The sequence below is a fragment of the Carassius carassius genome, chromosome 14 (genome assembly GCF_963082965.1).
Source record: "Carassius carassius chromosome 14, fCarCar2.1, whole genome shotgun sequence".
Classification (NCBI taxonomy): Eukaryota; Metazoa; Chordata; class Actinopteri; order Cypriniformes; family Cyprinidae; genus Carassius; species Carassius carassius.
Window position 1 is genome coordinate 23484309 of NC_081768.1, and position 16185 is coordinate 23500493.

Consider the following 16185-nt stretch of genomic DNA (forward strand, 5'->3'; position numbering starts at 1 on the left):
GGTATACCCATGCCACCATGCTGAGGGGAGTGCAGGCCAGAACCAGGCCGAGCACTAAGTACAAACTCTACCATTTCCATGGGAGTTGACCCTGGGACGTTAGACGGCTGTCCGTGACATTATCCTATATGGCCAAAGGCCTAGGGTACCCAAACTTACCTTTTAAGGCCAGAGTCCTGGGCTCAGGGTAGAGCTCAAGGCTTGGAATCAAGAATAAATTCCTTTAAAAAGGATACGACCATACTAAGTCTTGGCCTGTCACACAAGGGCTACCGCTTGCTCTCGCATAAGCTTGCTGAAGGAACTGTCTCAACAGATCCATAGTAGCAACACCCTGTTTAAACAGGTATCCTGGATTTTAGAAAGTGCACACTTACCATAACATGGACTTTAGGATACCTTTCTAAGAAGCTCTCATGGCACTCTGAAAGAGCAGCTCTTAGATGCAATGGTACATCCCAAAACCAATATGTTTAAGAGTCATCAACTCAATCTATGGTATAAAGCTGGAGTGGCTAGCAGCATTATATGATCAAGAAGGCTCCCACAGAAGCCTATGACCTGGCCACATGATCCAGGAAGCATGAAGCAGGAACCAGGGCTATCATACCAGCTGGACACAATATCGACGAGTAAAGTAACACTGCAAGTCGAGCACCTGGTTTCTGAATCCAGCCAAGGTGGTTGCTTACAGAGGACCTAACTTAGAAAGGACAGAAACCAACAGGTCCCGAAAAAACACTGCAAAGAAATATCACAGAATGATTATAAACACATAACCACCTACACATTAGTACATATATGTATGTGTATATATAGAATGGATCATACTCACCCACCAGAAATGCCTTACAACCACATACACATCTAGCCACATCTAGTTTATCTTTACAGTAAATGACTGTTGGTATTTATGATTTTCATTCTGTAAAATCATGGCATATACTGTCATATGTTGTAAAATCACATATCAAATCTTATTCATGTATTTGTCTTCATGTGACTATTAAGTATTTAAGTACAGACACTGTACATTTTCTTCAAATAAAGCACATTCTTTTAATAACCAAGCACTGTAGGTGCACCTTCATAGAACAACATATGCCAGCCTGACTTTGGATTTCATCCAGTAACTGTAGGGAGTTCAGCAAATCTATACGAGGCCCCATTGAGGTATTAAGCCTACCAATCAATGGGTTCACTGGTGATAAAGAGAAAACAAAAGTTGCATTAAAGAAAGAAAAGAAAAGAGACTTGTTTCTCTGGAGCGGAACGTGGCTCTACAAACTTCCATCTGGACTGACATCCTCCGTCTCTTACCATATCGCATTGGCAACTCTTTAAAGTCATTGTAAAAGGCCTTATGCTAGGAAAACAATACACAAAACACTACCCAGCGAGTCAAACTTCCCATGGTACTGAGGCTGTCTGTGACCTGATAAGAAGCCTGAAAAGAATGGATAAGTTTGGCAGTGCTGTGTGGCCCGGCACTTTAGCAAGGGGCGGATGACTGGTTAAACTTATTCCTAGAGGCCCTCAGCCAGTTAGTTACCTTTCAATTAGCCTCTGATTTTATGAACTAGATAACTTTCCCAGCCCCAGATAATGACTTCAATACCAACACTACCAGTTAGGACAGTGATGGAAAAACCCTGCAACTGTTGGTGCCCTACAGGCTTGAAATGGCCCACCTCTTTTTTAGAAAACTCTTGTCCTCTGGGGTAACTGGGAAGGTACCAATTACAGACACCCAAAAGCCCTCTCCCCCTGCCCTGTGATCTCGTCTTTCCTCTAGGCCATAGTCCACCACTCCCTCCATCTCATCTATCTTCAGCTCCACCATAGCAATAGGAGATCCAATTACACCTTCATCTGATAATGTTAAACATTGGCTTTTCTTTTAACGTCCAGTGAGGCAAAGCACAGCTCTGCTTGCATAAACGGTGAGTCTGCTTTTTAGCTCCAGTCTCAGTTGCATTTTGTCATCATAAATAAATTAAAGTCCCAACAGATTGTTGAGTTGATCTGATTTGTGGAAATGCATGGGGCATTTATGTAACAGTTAGCAACCAATGACATCAATTGAATGCTGTAACCAATACCCTTCCTGTAAGTACTCTTGTACTTATGATTATATTAAAACTTCTAACATAAGTTGTCACTTTAATTAGTAGCCCTGTGTTATAATATAATACAGCTATCGAAAAATATGTTCATTCTTATTCATTCACAATGAAAAATCCATGTATTGCCAGGGGCTATCAATTTTGCTCTTGAAATCTTGGGTTTGATTAGTGTGTATGATGTAAGATTTGAGAGAGTAAGCACTACCTTGGGACAATACTGGGAATTCTATGGCAGTTCATTTGCATTTATGATCCAACGCATCAAATGCATGTTGTAATGCAGAGCCTTTTGGTAGGAGTTATGTGCGGAATTAAAGGGGGAGAACCAGAAAACAGAAGCCCTAATTCAGATAGCAAGCCATTGAAAGTTCATCCTGCTGGGGAATTTCCCTGTGGTAAGAAATCATTCATTAAAGCAGGTATATTATTGCCTACTTTCATGTAATTGAGGTTTTGATACAGGGATAAGCATCTTTAGAAGCATAGCCTCTCATCTACAAGAGAATTCTGCCCCACCCACAGAGCTCAAACCCACCTGAAGCTTGAAACCCCACTCCCCTTCATTTTCAACCTCATAAAATACAAACTCCATGGAGCTACACCTACTTCCTTAACATTCCTGAAAGATTTTCCATACAAAGTATAGTAAACAAACCCTGCCGGTTAGTGTTATTTCCTTTCCACAGAAAATCATAGTGAGTGAGGTAGATATTCTATTAAAGTCTGAAAGCTATTTACTGGTCACAGCACAGAGGAGAACAAAGGAGATGATGCACAATTCAAAATAAACCTTCTAAAAATGTATTTTCATACTGATGTGTAGGAAAACATGTAGCGTACATTCTTAAAAATAAAGGTGCTTCACAATGCCTTAGAAGAACCTTTTTGTCTAAATGGTTCCATAAGAACCTTTTAACATCTGAAGAACCTTTCTGTTTCACAAAATGTTCTTTGTGGTGAAAGAAGGTTCTTCAGATTATAAAAAGTTAAGAAAGAGATAATTCTTTAAAGAACCTTTGACTTAATGGTTCTTTGTGGAAACAAAACTCATTTTGTGTTATCTGGCACACTTTTGACAACACCAGGTCTTTTCTCAAAACTTCCAGATTTTTGTTCCTGCCGCAAGGCAGTCAAATGGCAAAGTCAGCTAAATCAAAAGTGCATTATGAGTGCTTAAGTTTTTGACAAAAGAGAATAGTTCAATAGTTGAATAAAAAGGTTCTTTAAAGAACAGGCTTAATTTTACTCTAAACCTAACCGTAAAACCAACTGGTTGCAGAACCAGTGAAGATGGTCATCCAGGAAATCATACTTGGCACAAACACTGTAAGGAAATATTCACACAACGCAACACTACATGTTTTTCAGCATGGGTATTCTGCAGTTCAGATCACCTGACTTGTTGAGAAAGAAGAACAGGGAGGCATTGGAAAAGCACACAATCCCAGACTCTTATGCAGGTGTGTGTGAACCAGGAGCTAGGGTTGAGTGACAGGGGAGCTGTAAGTATCTGTGAACACAAGTGAGGTGTTAAGCTGAACCTAGCTGTGGCTGAGGACAAGACAGATGTGTGGAACGATAAGGATGGGAATGGAATTTTCCACCGCAGCATAGCTGATGGAGGAAGCTTGAAGGGCAGGGCTTGCTGCTGGCACACAGCTGTTTGTTCTTAAAGAGCTACATTTTGCAATTGTATCCAATTTCCTGGTGGCATGCTGGCAGATTCACAGATATACAATATGCCCTCCTTTGCCCTCAGCCTGAAAAGACCTTGAAATCGTCATAGAAAATAATTCAATCATGCATGCATGCATAAAAAAAAAAAAAAATATATAAAAAAAAGGATTAAGAACTGAAATAAAGTGCACAGTTCCATTTACAAACACTGCAATTGCTCAGACAAACAGATAGTTGCACACCAAACTCACTTCATTGGTTGAGCCAGTGTTGGTGTTAAGCTTGCCTGGATGCTCAAATGCATGGAGCAGTTTATTATTATAAAACCCAGAAGATTTGTTATTGCTTAAAAGGCTAAATGGAGACTAAACTGAGTTTTCAATATTTCTTCTAAAATCAGCTGACATACAAAAAGACACAGAGACAAAAATAAAAAAATATATAGAGCTACAAAATGAATGTGACATTAGCTCACATATTATATTTTGGTCTTGGAAGAATTTTATGAGAAATGTTCATAATGAGATCTCAGACTTTTCACTGCACACTTTGGTATCTTGGTCAGTTTGAGCTGTGTTTGGTTAAAATGTAAACTCTAAAACTCTATAGAGGAGACACATGTGAGTTTACTGTGGTCTTTTCCTAGGAGAAACATCTGAGAAGCGCTACTTTAAGCTAAGTCTTACTTTGCTCTCTATTTAACCTCAGAATTGTTTTTCTTTCTTTTGGAAAAGTAGGTTATTTACTGTTGTATGTTGGGGAAAGTCTTTATTTGCACTGTTTAAGAACATTTTAGAGAAACTCAGGATCTTGCCTGGAATGACTTTTAATAAGCACAATAAAGTTCTCTTAAACCAGGTGGATCACGTCTTCATCGTGAGCTAATGGAGACGAGTGTCAGAGATTGCTTTTTCACAGCCTTTCTGATTTAACCAAGCATAAAGTTTTTTTTTTAGCCCTTTGTGCCTTTTCTTTTAACAGAACTGTATTCAGAAGAAAGCTATGGCACAGATTTCTTGTGCCTGGAGGTAGCCATGAACCGCCTCAGACTGAACAGCCCAGCCCAGAACGGCAGAATCTTACATGCAGCACATCTCCCACAGGCATACTTGCTCAATTCACCTCTATCTAACATGCACACACACACAAACATGAGAGAACTCAGCCTGTCCCAGCAAGCACAGCAGTTGAGCTTTGTTTCAACACTGGAATGCACGATTGAGAAAGCGTTTCACCGCAAAAGCCTCCAAGCCATCCCAACTAGTAATCAGATCCAGTCTGACAACCCCACTCCACATGTGTGTACTGTAACACACACATTTATCTTTAAAGTAAACTCTATAGAATTATTCTCATTATACTACTGTGCAGTTTGATGTATGTCTCTGCATTGTAAACAGGAAACAAAATTAATACAGAAATCAGTATTGTTTTAACGAAGTGTTCATTACTCATTAAATTGCAAAGTTTTGAGAAAGTGATTTGGGAACAGCAGTGGGGATTTTGATTCATCCCATTGGATCACTGTCTCAAATCTTTTAAATTTGTTCACTAAAAAGTAGAAATATTTAGATTCATTCAATGATTCCTTCAGTTAGCCATTTTGCAGTTCACATTATTACACCAGTAGGTGGCAACAGTATCTATTTGTGTGTTATGAGACATTTGAATCTATAATTCAACTGAACTCATCTGTCATTCATAGCGAAAACAAGTCTTAACCTTTAGTAAAATTTGTGTGTCTAAAAATCTACTAAGTATTGTAAGAGTTGAAGACTGACTCACATAATAAACTAAACATGCCGCAGATTCATTCGGTTAATTCACAAATGCAAAGCCACATTCTCTTGTGCTATAGACAGAAAACAATCACAAGCCTCAAAGAAAGAGACTACAGTGAACACAGTATGAGTCAGTGTATGGAAAGAAACTAGAATGATTGGATTACTTAAATTATTTGTTCAAACACACCAATTAATTCACAAATGAAACACCATTTGGAATTACTTGGGATTCTGAATATTCATCCACAGCCTTCTCAGAACCAACAATCAAACAAAGTGCATTTCTTCTCCTCCTCCCTTCAGCTCTCATATCAGTCTGAGTCCCATGAGACCTTTCTGCTTTGCATAAGATTATATTACTATGACTAGCTTTCATCAACCATTCATCTTTCTCCTCATTTATACCATTCTCAGCACTAAGTAAAATCAGACTTAAATTCTAGGCTCTCCCACAGGAAACGCTGACTCTGTAGCTGATTTGGTTGTTTTCAATAACTTTCTGGATCGTCCTTCCTCGGGCGAAACTGCATGACCAAAAGGTGTTTTAAATAATTACTGACATTTACATCTGTCAAAGCAAAAGCAGCTGCTAAATATTAAACTATACATAAAACAAAAATGCTAAACATTCCTAAAATAAGACAGACTCACGCATATGGTGTGTCAATACTGCATATTGTAGATACGTTTCTATTAGTGGTGGTTTTAGCTGGCTACAGTTTCGGAAATAAATATCAAATGTGGCTTAATTTGCATAAATCAAAACAGCCTAGTGGGAGATGCTTTTGTTACCTTTTTATTTCCACAAAGCATTGAATGCATTTAAACTGTGTCCACTGACCACTTCACAGAAATTCTAAGCTCTGTGGCTCTGTGGGGCACTGCTCTCCACTGAAGTGTAGCACAACGCCCTGTCAAAGAGGAAAAAGACTTGAGATGGAATATGATAAACAAGGTGGAATGTGTGACCGAACCTCGAACGCTGAATAAATGTCATTCCTTCTTACGTTGTGGTTGATTCTCAAACCACTCTGATCAGGTTGTCTTACACTGAATGCTCATATAGTTTGTGTGTTGACTATGTATGTGTATATGCATTGGCAGGTGTAGATCTATGGAATTACATTTGTTCCAATAATAATGAACAAACCTTTATAAAACTGAATGTAACTTTTTCAGTAACTATCAAAAAATGCCATTACAAAAGAAGAAAAACACTATGAAAATGAAAAAAATGAACTCAGTCGCACAAATTTAACATGCTCTTCAAATATGCTTCATTCTTTGTTAATGTTTTTCAAAGATTTGTTTTCGCTAATCATGGATTCTAAATTCATTGCCACAGATTTCGCTTACGTTTCGTAGTTTTTCGTTTGGTGTTTTGACACAAACCTCTCGTGGGGGTGGGCTTAACAGTAATCTACTCTGATTGGATAGTGAGCTTTTGATGGACAGGTGCTCTCTGACCGGGAAGTACAGACGCCACCCAGTGGCGCACATATTGGAAAGCTCTCGGGATTGTGATTTGTATTACTAAATATGTAAATAATATTTGACCTTCGATCGTCTCAGTCTGTAAAGATGAGCTCTTGTCCTTCAAGGCAGCCTGAAGTAAGCTTGTGTTACTGAATGACAATAATAACCCGCAACAAACTGTAGCACACTGTAACATGAAAAACTTGTATCGATGTTATTGGTTACTTCAGTAACACAAGCTTACATCAAGCTGCCTTGAAGGACAAGCGGAGGAGGAAGATGATGCCGCTCCGTGTCTGTCTCCTGAGAGCTCATCTTTACTGAGACGATCGAAGGTCAAATATTTTTTCTATATTTAGAAACACAAGGCACGACGTATTGCATACAAATCACCGCGAGAGCTTCTTTTTCTTTTTCTATTTGTATTAATGCAGAGAACAAAAACATACAAAGGTATAAACATACATCACATAATATCCACCACAAAAAAAAAACAAAAAAAAAAAAAACATAAAGAATAAAAAGAGGGCCAAAATCTAAACAAAATTAAACAAGGAGATCAAAGGCAGAGCAAATCTTACAGTCCTTAGCTTTCTTATTAGACACTGAGATTACATTCAAATAGTTTTCCATTTCTTTTAGGAAAACAGAGAAGAGAGGTTTACAGTTGGATAATTTGCATTTGTGAATGTGAAATTTGTTTATTTTTTTTTAAATTAATAACAAAACTGTTATTTTCGTTTGTGAGGTCAGAGTCATAATACCCAAATATAATGTTTTTCATATGTACTGAGAAGCCTGGCAAAATCTTACACTTGACAAACCCAATATCATCCCAAAGTTTCTGTGTGTAGTGACATGACCAAAATAAGTGTACAGTTTCTTCAGAACTCGAACAAAAAGAGCATGTAAGATCAATGTCATATTTAAATCTTTGTATACACTTCTTTACAGGGTAGAACCTGTGTATGAGCTTAAAATAAATGTCTTTCACTTGCGCTAGAGACCAGATTTAATCACCGCGAGAGCTTTCCAATATGCGCGCCACTGGGTGGCGTCTGTACTTCCCGGTCAGAGAGCACCTGTCCATCAAAAGCTCACTATCCAATCAGAGTAGATCACTGTTAAGCCCGCCCCCACGAGAGGTTTGTGTCAAAACACCAAACGAAAAACTGCGAAACGTAAGCGAAATCTGTGGCAATGAATTTAGAATCCATGATTAGCGAAAACGAATCTTTGAAAAACATTAACAAAGAATGAAGCATATTTGAAGAGCATGTTAAATTTGTGCGACTGAGTTCATTTTTTCAGTTTTTCTTCTTTTGTAATGGCATATTTTTGATAGTTTTTGAAAAAGTTACATTCAGTTTTCTAAAGTTTCGTTCATTATTATGGAAACAAATGTAATTCAATATAGATCTATGTGTTGAGAGTGGCTATAGCAAAGAAATGCACATGAGTTCAAATGAGTCTCGCTTGCCGGGATTAAACAGGATCAAATGCTATACAAACCAACCAGTGGAGCCAAACCAAGAGTCAAACTTGCACCCAAGCTGTAGCACAATGGGTACCGGCGTGTGTTGGTTTTGCTACTCTGAAGACAACACATGGCTCGTGGTTCCCCGAGGGACCTTCAACTAAAAAAAAGAAAAAAGAAAAAAAACCTTACGCTTTCGGGTGCAAAGGTTACCATCATGGCTTCCCTTAACAAGATGTGGCTACAGAAGAACTCAAAGACTGGTTTGTGTTAACAGACTGAACTGTGTGTGTACATGGACAAAGGAATGTGAGAGATGGGACCAGAGGTGCAAGCAGCCCCTATAAAGCTCTCTGCTAATCTTGGCCGCGAGTACTGAGTACACAGAGCTCGAGACAGACAACGCTGGAGCAGTTTGAAGAGATGGGGGCGCACACTGACACATCGTTCCTGCATCACTAAGCAATGTGTACATGTTACACTGGTTTTCAGTCATCCCTTCTGCTTTTAATTGATCCGTCTACCTTTCCACTGATAGGCCAGTTTACTTTGAAACAGCCAGAAAAAGAATGAAAAAGACACTATTTTGGAGTTTTAGACTGTCAGAGTTAAAGACCTGTAAGACCTTTGATCATCTTCGGAACACAAAGTATGATATTTGTGATGAAATCTGAGAGCTTTCTGACCCTGCATAGAAAGCAACGGAATTGACACGTTCAAGGACCAGAAACAAAGTAAGGACATTGTTAAAATAGTCCATGTGACATCACTGGTTCAACCTTAATTTTATTGAGCTACGAAAATACTAGTTGTGCATAAAGAAAACTAAAATAACGACTTTATTTAACATTTTCTTCTCTTTGGTGATCTATTACAGTGTTTCCCAACCTTGTTCCTGGAGGCAAGCTAACGGTAAAAATCTTTGGTGTCCACTTTTATCTAATCCATCCATATTGGTCTTGGCATCTCTAGTAATGAGCTGATGAGCTAAATTAGGTGCGTTTGATTAGAAAGAGTTTGAAAATATGTGCTGTTGGTATGCCTCCAGGAACAATGTTAGGAAAAACTGATCTAAAAAACCCCAAATGATACCTTATGTACCTTAATTGTACACTGTGTAGCAGCATCATGCACAATGAGACCAATAATAAAAGAAACTAATACGGGTATACTTTAATATAGACATTTGAGCCTCAAAGCAAACTTGGCCCTAACTCCTGAAATGAAAAGCGCCACTGGGCAGGTCGCACCTGAACAAACATTTACTGTACTATAGCCTTTATGTTTGTATAGGTTATATGGATAACCTTTATACTTTTTCAAATGCTTTTTCCCCATTTTGTCAATTCAACAGATGTGCAGGTTTACAGCTCTCACTATACTTATAATTAATAGTTTCTCATGGGGATCAAATGCATTAGTTTGAACAGCCAAAATCCATTCTGTATAATTAAAAATGTCACAAGTCCCCTCACTCAACAGCTTGCTAGTGTGGCCTTATTGGAATGCTTTGCTGTCTGAATGACAGGGCCCTTGTGAAGTCGCCCAAGGTGTTTGCTCAGCCCAAGCAAAGAGTTCTGGAATGGCAGCAATAACAAGCTGGATATCTGGAGGGAATGATGTCAACCCCTTAGTTCTGGATCAGAGCCTGGCACGGATCGAGGGACCAAGGGGAGGGGGCAGCCTCACCCACTGTCAAAATTACATACAGTTGGCTTGCTCCCCTGCAATGTTACAGCATAATAGAACCGACTGAATGGGCCATTCATGCCTTTTCCCCTTTAGTACACCATTAAAACATAACATGGTTTATGTTTGAAAAATGGACACTGATGAAAATACACTAGGCTGAAGAGAGCTACATGCAAGCTAATATGAAGGGTTTCATAACATTCAGAGGAAACGATGTACAGTTGGATTACTAGATTCTGACATTGATGAGAGTACTAAAATATAGATTTGCCTGGATTGACATATGCAACGTGACATTGCAGGCAACCAATCAAAAGCAAAACGGCAAAATGTTTAACTAGCAGTAGTTCAGAACTAGTGGAAAAATAAACATCGCGCCCACAAATCACTTTTGCTAAATTTATTTATTTATTTATTTTTATTCAGTGGATTACAATATATGAAACAGACTTCAAGTCGAAGAAGCAAAGGATGCAGCACATTCACAGCAGGACTTTTTCCAAGTCTTTGGTCTAAAAATGGAATTTGCTCTCTTTGCCCTGAAAGTCTTTCATTGCCAGGAACTCCCAAAAGATGTCATTGAACTGACGGGTACTTCATCACCTCCTAGAAGATCAGGCATACTGATCCTGATTGACATATACAGAGGGAGAGATAACAAGGACTCTGAATGATCCAACCTGCCCAGCCCATAAGGCAACCCCCTGTTGGCCTAAATTTTAGTATTACCACTGTCTACTCCTACACCCTTTTCTTTTTGGGAACACCACTACTTTAAAAATCAGATGAGTGGATGGCACACAATACTATTAATCATCCAGGCAGGTTCTTCAAGTATTATAATACTTGTTATCAAATAACCATATTGTAATCAAATAAGGTGTTGTGGTACACTTGTAAGAACGCCTGTAAAAAGATACATATGCAGCAGACATATTTGTAAATTAGTAATATTTTGATCAAATATATATGACTGAACAGTAGGGTTGCATTAGGCTCCAAAGGTGAAACAAATGCCTTTACAAATGCTCACATTTTGCTTTAGATAAAGATAACGATTCTGGAAAGGATGTTCTCTGGAAAAAAATAAATAAATAAAATAATAATCATAATCATAATATTTCGGACCACCACATGGACTCTTCTGTAATGTTGGGCACTCCAAATTACCGTAAATCAAACAGCACCTCCAATAACAACTTGTTATTCATGACATGTATCTGGATGGGCAGTAGATCCATGGATGTGGTCAGGAGGCATTCATTTTTATAGTCTGAAACGGGGAAGGGTAGAAAGAGGAAGGAGGATATAATCTTTGGTCTTGCTTATAAAACAAAGGAAACTGCACAAGCAGACTATTTTTATTGATAAATGGCCCATGAATGTACACACATATTAGCCAGTCATAAAAAATAAAAATTTAAAAATGCATATGGCCATGAGGAAGCATAATTATAAAAAATAATTATGTAGCATAATTATTTTTAAAAATATTCAGATAGCATAATTAGCATAATTTTTAAATGACACTACCACAGAAGCTAGGCAATTTCTGCAATGGGCATTTCCGGCTGTAAATTTCAGAAATTTCAAAAAAATCTATCTTTTGCAATGTCTTGGTAAAGGCGTTTGGACGATTTATACGACTAAACATGCTCTGAAAATCATCTGAACTTTGGGGAGTGTGAATAGGGTTCATTTGGAGTTCTGTAAATCAAGTCAGATTTCCAGCAGAGAGGAGAAATATGTCAAGGAAACTGGCAGAGGAACAGTCTGTTGGAGACATGTTTAATAAGACTAAAGAGATGTAGGGGGGACAGGAGTTGATACCAGACCAGACCTTTACCCCCACCCGCCAGAGCTCACTTGGCTCATCCATCTTCAGCAAATATTTAGTTACTGCTCAAGATCTGTGGACAGCCATCGTCATCATTCTGCAAAAGAAATCAATTCTTCTTGCACTACACCCCGGGTTCACACTCGGATCTCCTGTAGTACTTTTAGTCCTTCGAAAATCAAGCACACTCAAGACTGTAGAAAGCAAATTCATGTGAGCATTCAAGAAGTTGCAGTCCTGATATTTTATAAAATAATTAGAAAAGTAGTAAAGAATTTCAAAGTAAATATGAAAAAAAGAGACACTGAAAAACAAACATGATGATTAAATAATTCCGGTTTTAAATCCTGCCAAACCACTGCCAGATAAAAACTGTATTCATGAGAAAAGCAACCTGATCTGTTGTCTTAAGGTGACATCACTTCCCCTTGGCAGGCTTACAAACACTTAATCATCAACCTGCCTGAAGGAAAACAACATGTGGAAAAAAACAGCCACAGTAATGATAATTATGTCTTCTACTATAATGAGCATTGCCTAAAGCTCACAGTACATTGCACTGAACCAATGACCTGTCACAATTCACAGCTCATGCCAAACCAGAGACATATGTGAGTTTTTAACCCAAGATACATTCCTCTGCCCTTAGCCCTATGTAGGTGAGATTTATTTAAGTAACTGGTACATTTGAGACCTTTCAAAACATATATGCTCACGTAGGATTTCCAAAGAGTTATGGTTATGGAACTGCGCAACTGTCATTTGCACATATGCAGTTAATAACATGACATGCAGATGAACATGAATAGTTTGGGTCATCGAGTACCTCAAATTTGTCCACAGTCCAGATTCTGGATCGATTCACAGTCACACACAATTAATTCTTCAAATGTATTTCCTAAAAACAATATATTTCTGTATGAACAGTACTGCATATAAGGTTTATAGATTTCATAGTAGTATCTTCAATTACAAGTCAGTGCACTTAAGGTAAGAGAAGGCATTAAAGGCATTATTATTATCATTATTGTGCACATCCTGTTTGGTATAAAAAACCACAACATTCTGTGTTAACAAAATCATAAGTACACAATGTTCCCATTTAATACAACACTATATTGTATTGTATAGCAACAACTGTTCACAAAAGCAACCCGTTCAAGCAGCCATGTTAAGCAGGGGTCGGACAAATTAAATTTGTGGTCAAAGAAAGAAATTGTAAAAGAAAAACATTCCTGGCAATGTTTGGACAGTCGAGTGCATTATGGTGATGATTGTGTGTTTTGCCTCCTCACTGTTTCTACAAGTAGCTGGTGTACGTACACTTCCACGAAAAGAAAAACACACTGCAAGTGCAGACAGAGCATGCTGATGACGGTTTCAGCTGACTGACAGAGCAATGACCGGTTTTCTGACAAAAACTAGTCTAGTGTGTTTATGACCTAGATAACTGGGGTAACTCTTCTTTTTCCTCAATGAACTTCAACTTTTGAGTGTTGCTGAAAATAAGCAAAAATGCAGTTTATCATGGACAATGAGTGTCATGGAGATCAAATTATCTGTTCTTTATGATGACATTAAATGTCACTTTGTTGAGACTAACAGCCAATAAAAGTGCAGTTGAATGACCTTTAACGATGACTGATCTGTCTTTCTTAAGTAAAATGTTCTGTTACAGCACTTCCTGATAATCTGTGGGCCTAAAGCCCATGGAAACCAGTGAATTGCAACCACAGCTCATTCCAGGGAGGAAGGTCATCGCACTGGACAAGCCACGTCTTAATGTGGTGTCTCCTCCGAGAGGCTGCTTTTTTCCCTGAGTTGACCTTGTTTTCAGCTGATCTCATGCTAATTGCCTCTAGGCCTCCAGTGCTGCTTAGCGGGCTGCTAAACAAAGGGAGGCTAAATCCCTCAGCAGGCTATGTCATTATGTATCAGCAAGAGTCTGTCCTTTCCAAGTCAACTGTATGAATTTTAGACATTAAACTCGCAGTGATACCAAATCTGAGTGTTAGTATGGGTGATTAGGAAGGGGGTTAGTTAAGGATCGCAGGCTGATGGTCAGCTGTCTGCCGCTGTCTCTCCAGGCCAGATCTGCTGACTCATTCACTCACAGTCAGGGTGTCTTATCGGATTCATAGCGGTAAACCCGCCAGGCTCTTGGCTTATCCACTGGCACCAGTCGTGTTTGAATCACATTATCTATTTCTGTTATCAAAAATTAACTAATCATAATTCACTGTACAAGACCAGCCAGCTGTGAGTAAGTATCTTCCCACAAAAAAACATCAGATTGGCTCAGATCCCAGATTTTGGTATATAATAACATGTTGTTGATCCTTCCAACATAAATGTTATAGGCAGGCCAAAGATCTTATCCGTACTGTCAAGATCAAGTATGGAATGAAGCCAAGCTGACATATCTGATGCTTGGTTCGTCTTGAAAACATCTTACTCCGAAGGGTCTTGTCATTTTGACCGTGATGTGTAGACAAAGGTAAAGAAACCGATATGAGGGCAATGATTCTGACTAGCAGGATAAAGTCTACATTTACAACTGGTGATAATGTAAAAATCTTATGTTGTTGTTTGAGATTAATTAATGTTTATGTGATATGGCTTTTAAACATTTCTGAACGTGGTGGACCATTCACACTTACATTAAGTCCTGACCAACTGTGACCGTATCACCTGAGGTGTTGATGAAGTCTACCAATCAAAATGTTTGGACACTGTCACATAATTTACCTTTGGTTTTAAATGTTTTCAGATCAGCATTACAGAGGCATCTGTAATTGATTGCATTTTAAACAATAAATTGTTCAAATATGTGTCAAAACTGAATAGACTGCACTTTTAGTCAAGCGGATCTCTGCTTCAAAAGCAAATAAAACAAACCATTTAAATATTTAATTTTCTTTGTATTTCTTGTAACTAACTTACACAATTTAGAAATATTATGTTTAGTGAAATGTGCAGACAGTGGATTTCCAAGATGAAATGTTATTTTAACATCCAAGAAAAGTAAACATGAGGGAAACGAACTACATGAACGGAGGGAGCAAGAGAAATACTTCTTCATAAAATTCATGAACAACACTGCCATCAACTGATCGGCGTGTGTAAGTGCTGTGTGTTCATTAACAAGACCTTTAGATGATCTTAGACTGCTGCCTGCTGTTGGACAGAGGTACTACGATTAACTCGAATGAAACCCTGAAATCAGAAAACAAGCTTTCAAACATAAAGACGTTAGCAAATTACATAGGAAAACCTTGGATCGGTTTATTTAGAATGCATTAATTTAAAAATAAATATAAAAGTAATTAAATGGCAATAGACATTTAAACAATCATGTATTACATATTACAATATTTGTGTAATTAAGCAATTATATTTATAAAGCTTATTTACAGACTCCCCATGACACGCTAATCATTTAATACCCTTACGTTATTTTTATGTTTACAATTCTAATAACAGAAAGTTGCATTTTTTGCAGTAACACAAAAACACTGCTCCAGGTGAGGCTCGAACTCACAACCTCGGCATGGCTCTGCATTGTACTGCTGTATAAGTACCGCGCGCTAACCGATTGCGCCACTGGAGCTTCGCTCACATTGGCTGCAATTGGGTATATGACCTAATCCATTCAATACTACACCGCAGATATTTCTAAACGCTTTTTTTCCACCGTAACTTGAGTATTTATTGATTTACTGACGAAATGTATTTACTGATGGTACCGCTGAACGTTGCGTTTTTCCTACCTAACAGTTGTTTAATGTCTCACGTGTTGGCGAAAACGGATGCCGATGCAGTAACACGCTATATCGATTTAGTAATGTAGTTGGAATAATTTGCATCGATTTTTGATAGCGTTAAGAATTAAATGCGATGCGTTGAATGATAGTAATCCTGCAGCATGTGCTCTCTGAATATAAGTTAGCAGTTTGTACAATTTTACGCTAGTGATTAGCAAGAGAGCTAACGGCAGATTGTCAACAATATGAAATTGTTCTTACAAAAACACCACTATAATATGAAAAGAGCTGCATTTCCTCAATTTCACATTTGTAATAGATATGTTAATGCTTCAGTGACAAAAAATGTGTC

At 38.2% G+C, this 16185-nt stretch overlaps 1 non-coding gene across 1 annotated transcript; it reads right to left on the reverse strand.

Annotated features, from left to right (window-relative positions):
• Positions 1–15585: 15585 nt before the first annotated feature.
• Positions 15586–15679, reverse strand: trnai-uau (transfer RNA isoleucine (anticodon UAU)). Its single transcript has 2 exons — positions 15642–15679; positions 15586–15621 (listed from the first exon to the last, which is right to left on the reverse strand). It is a non-coding gene; the product is annotated as a tRNA-Ile (tRNA).
• Positions 15680–16185: the final 506 nt, after the last annotated feature.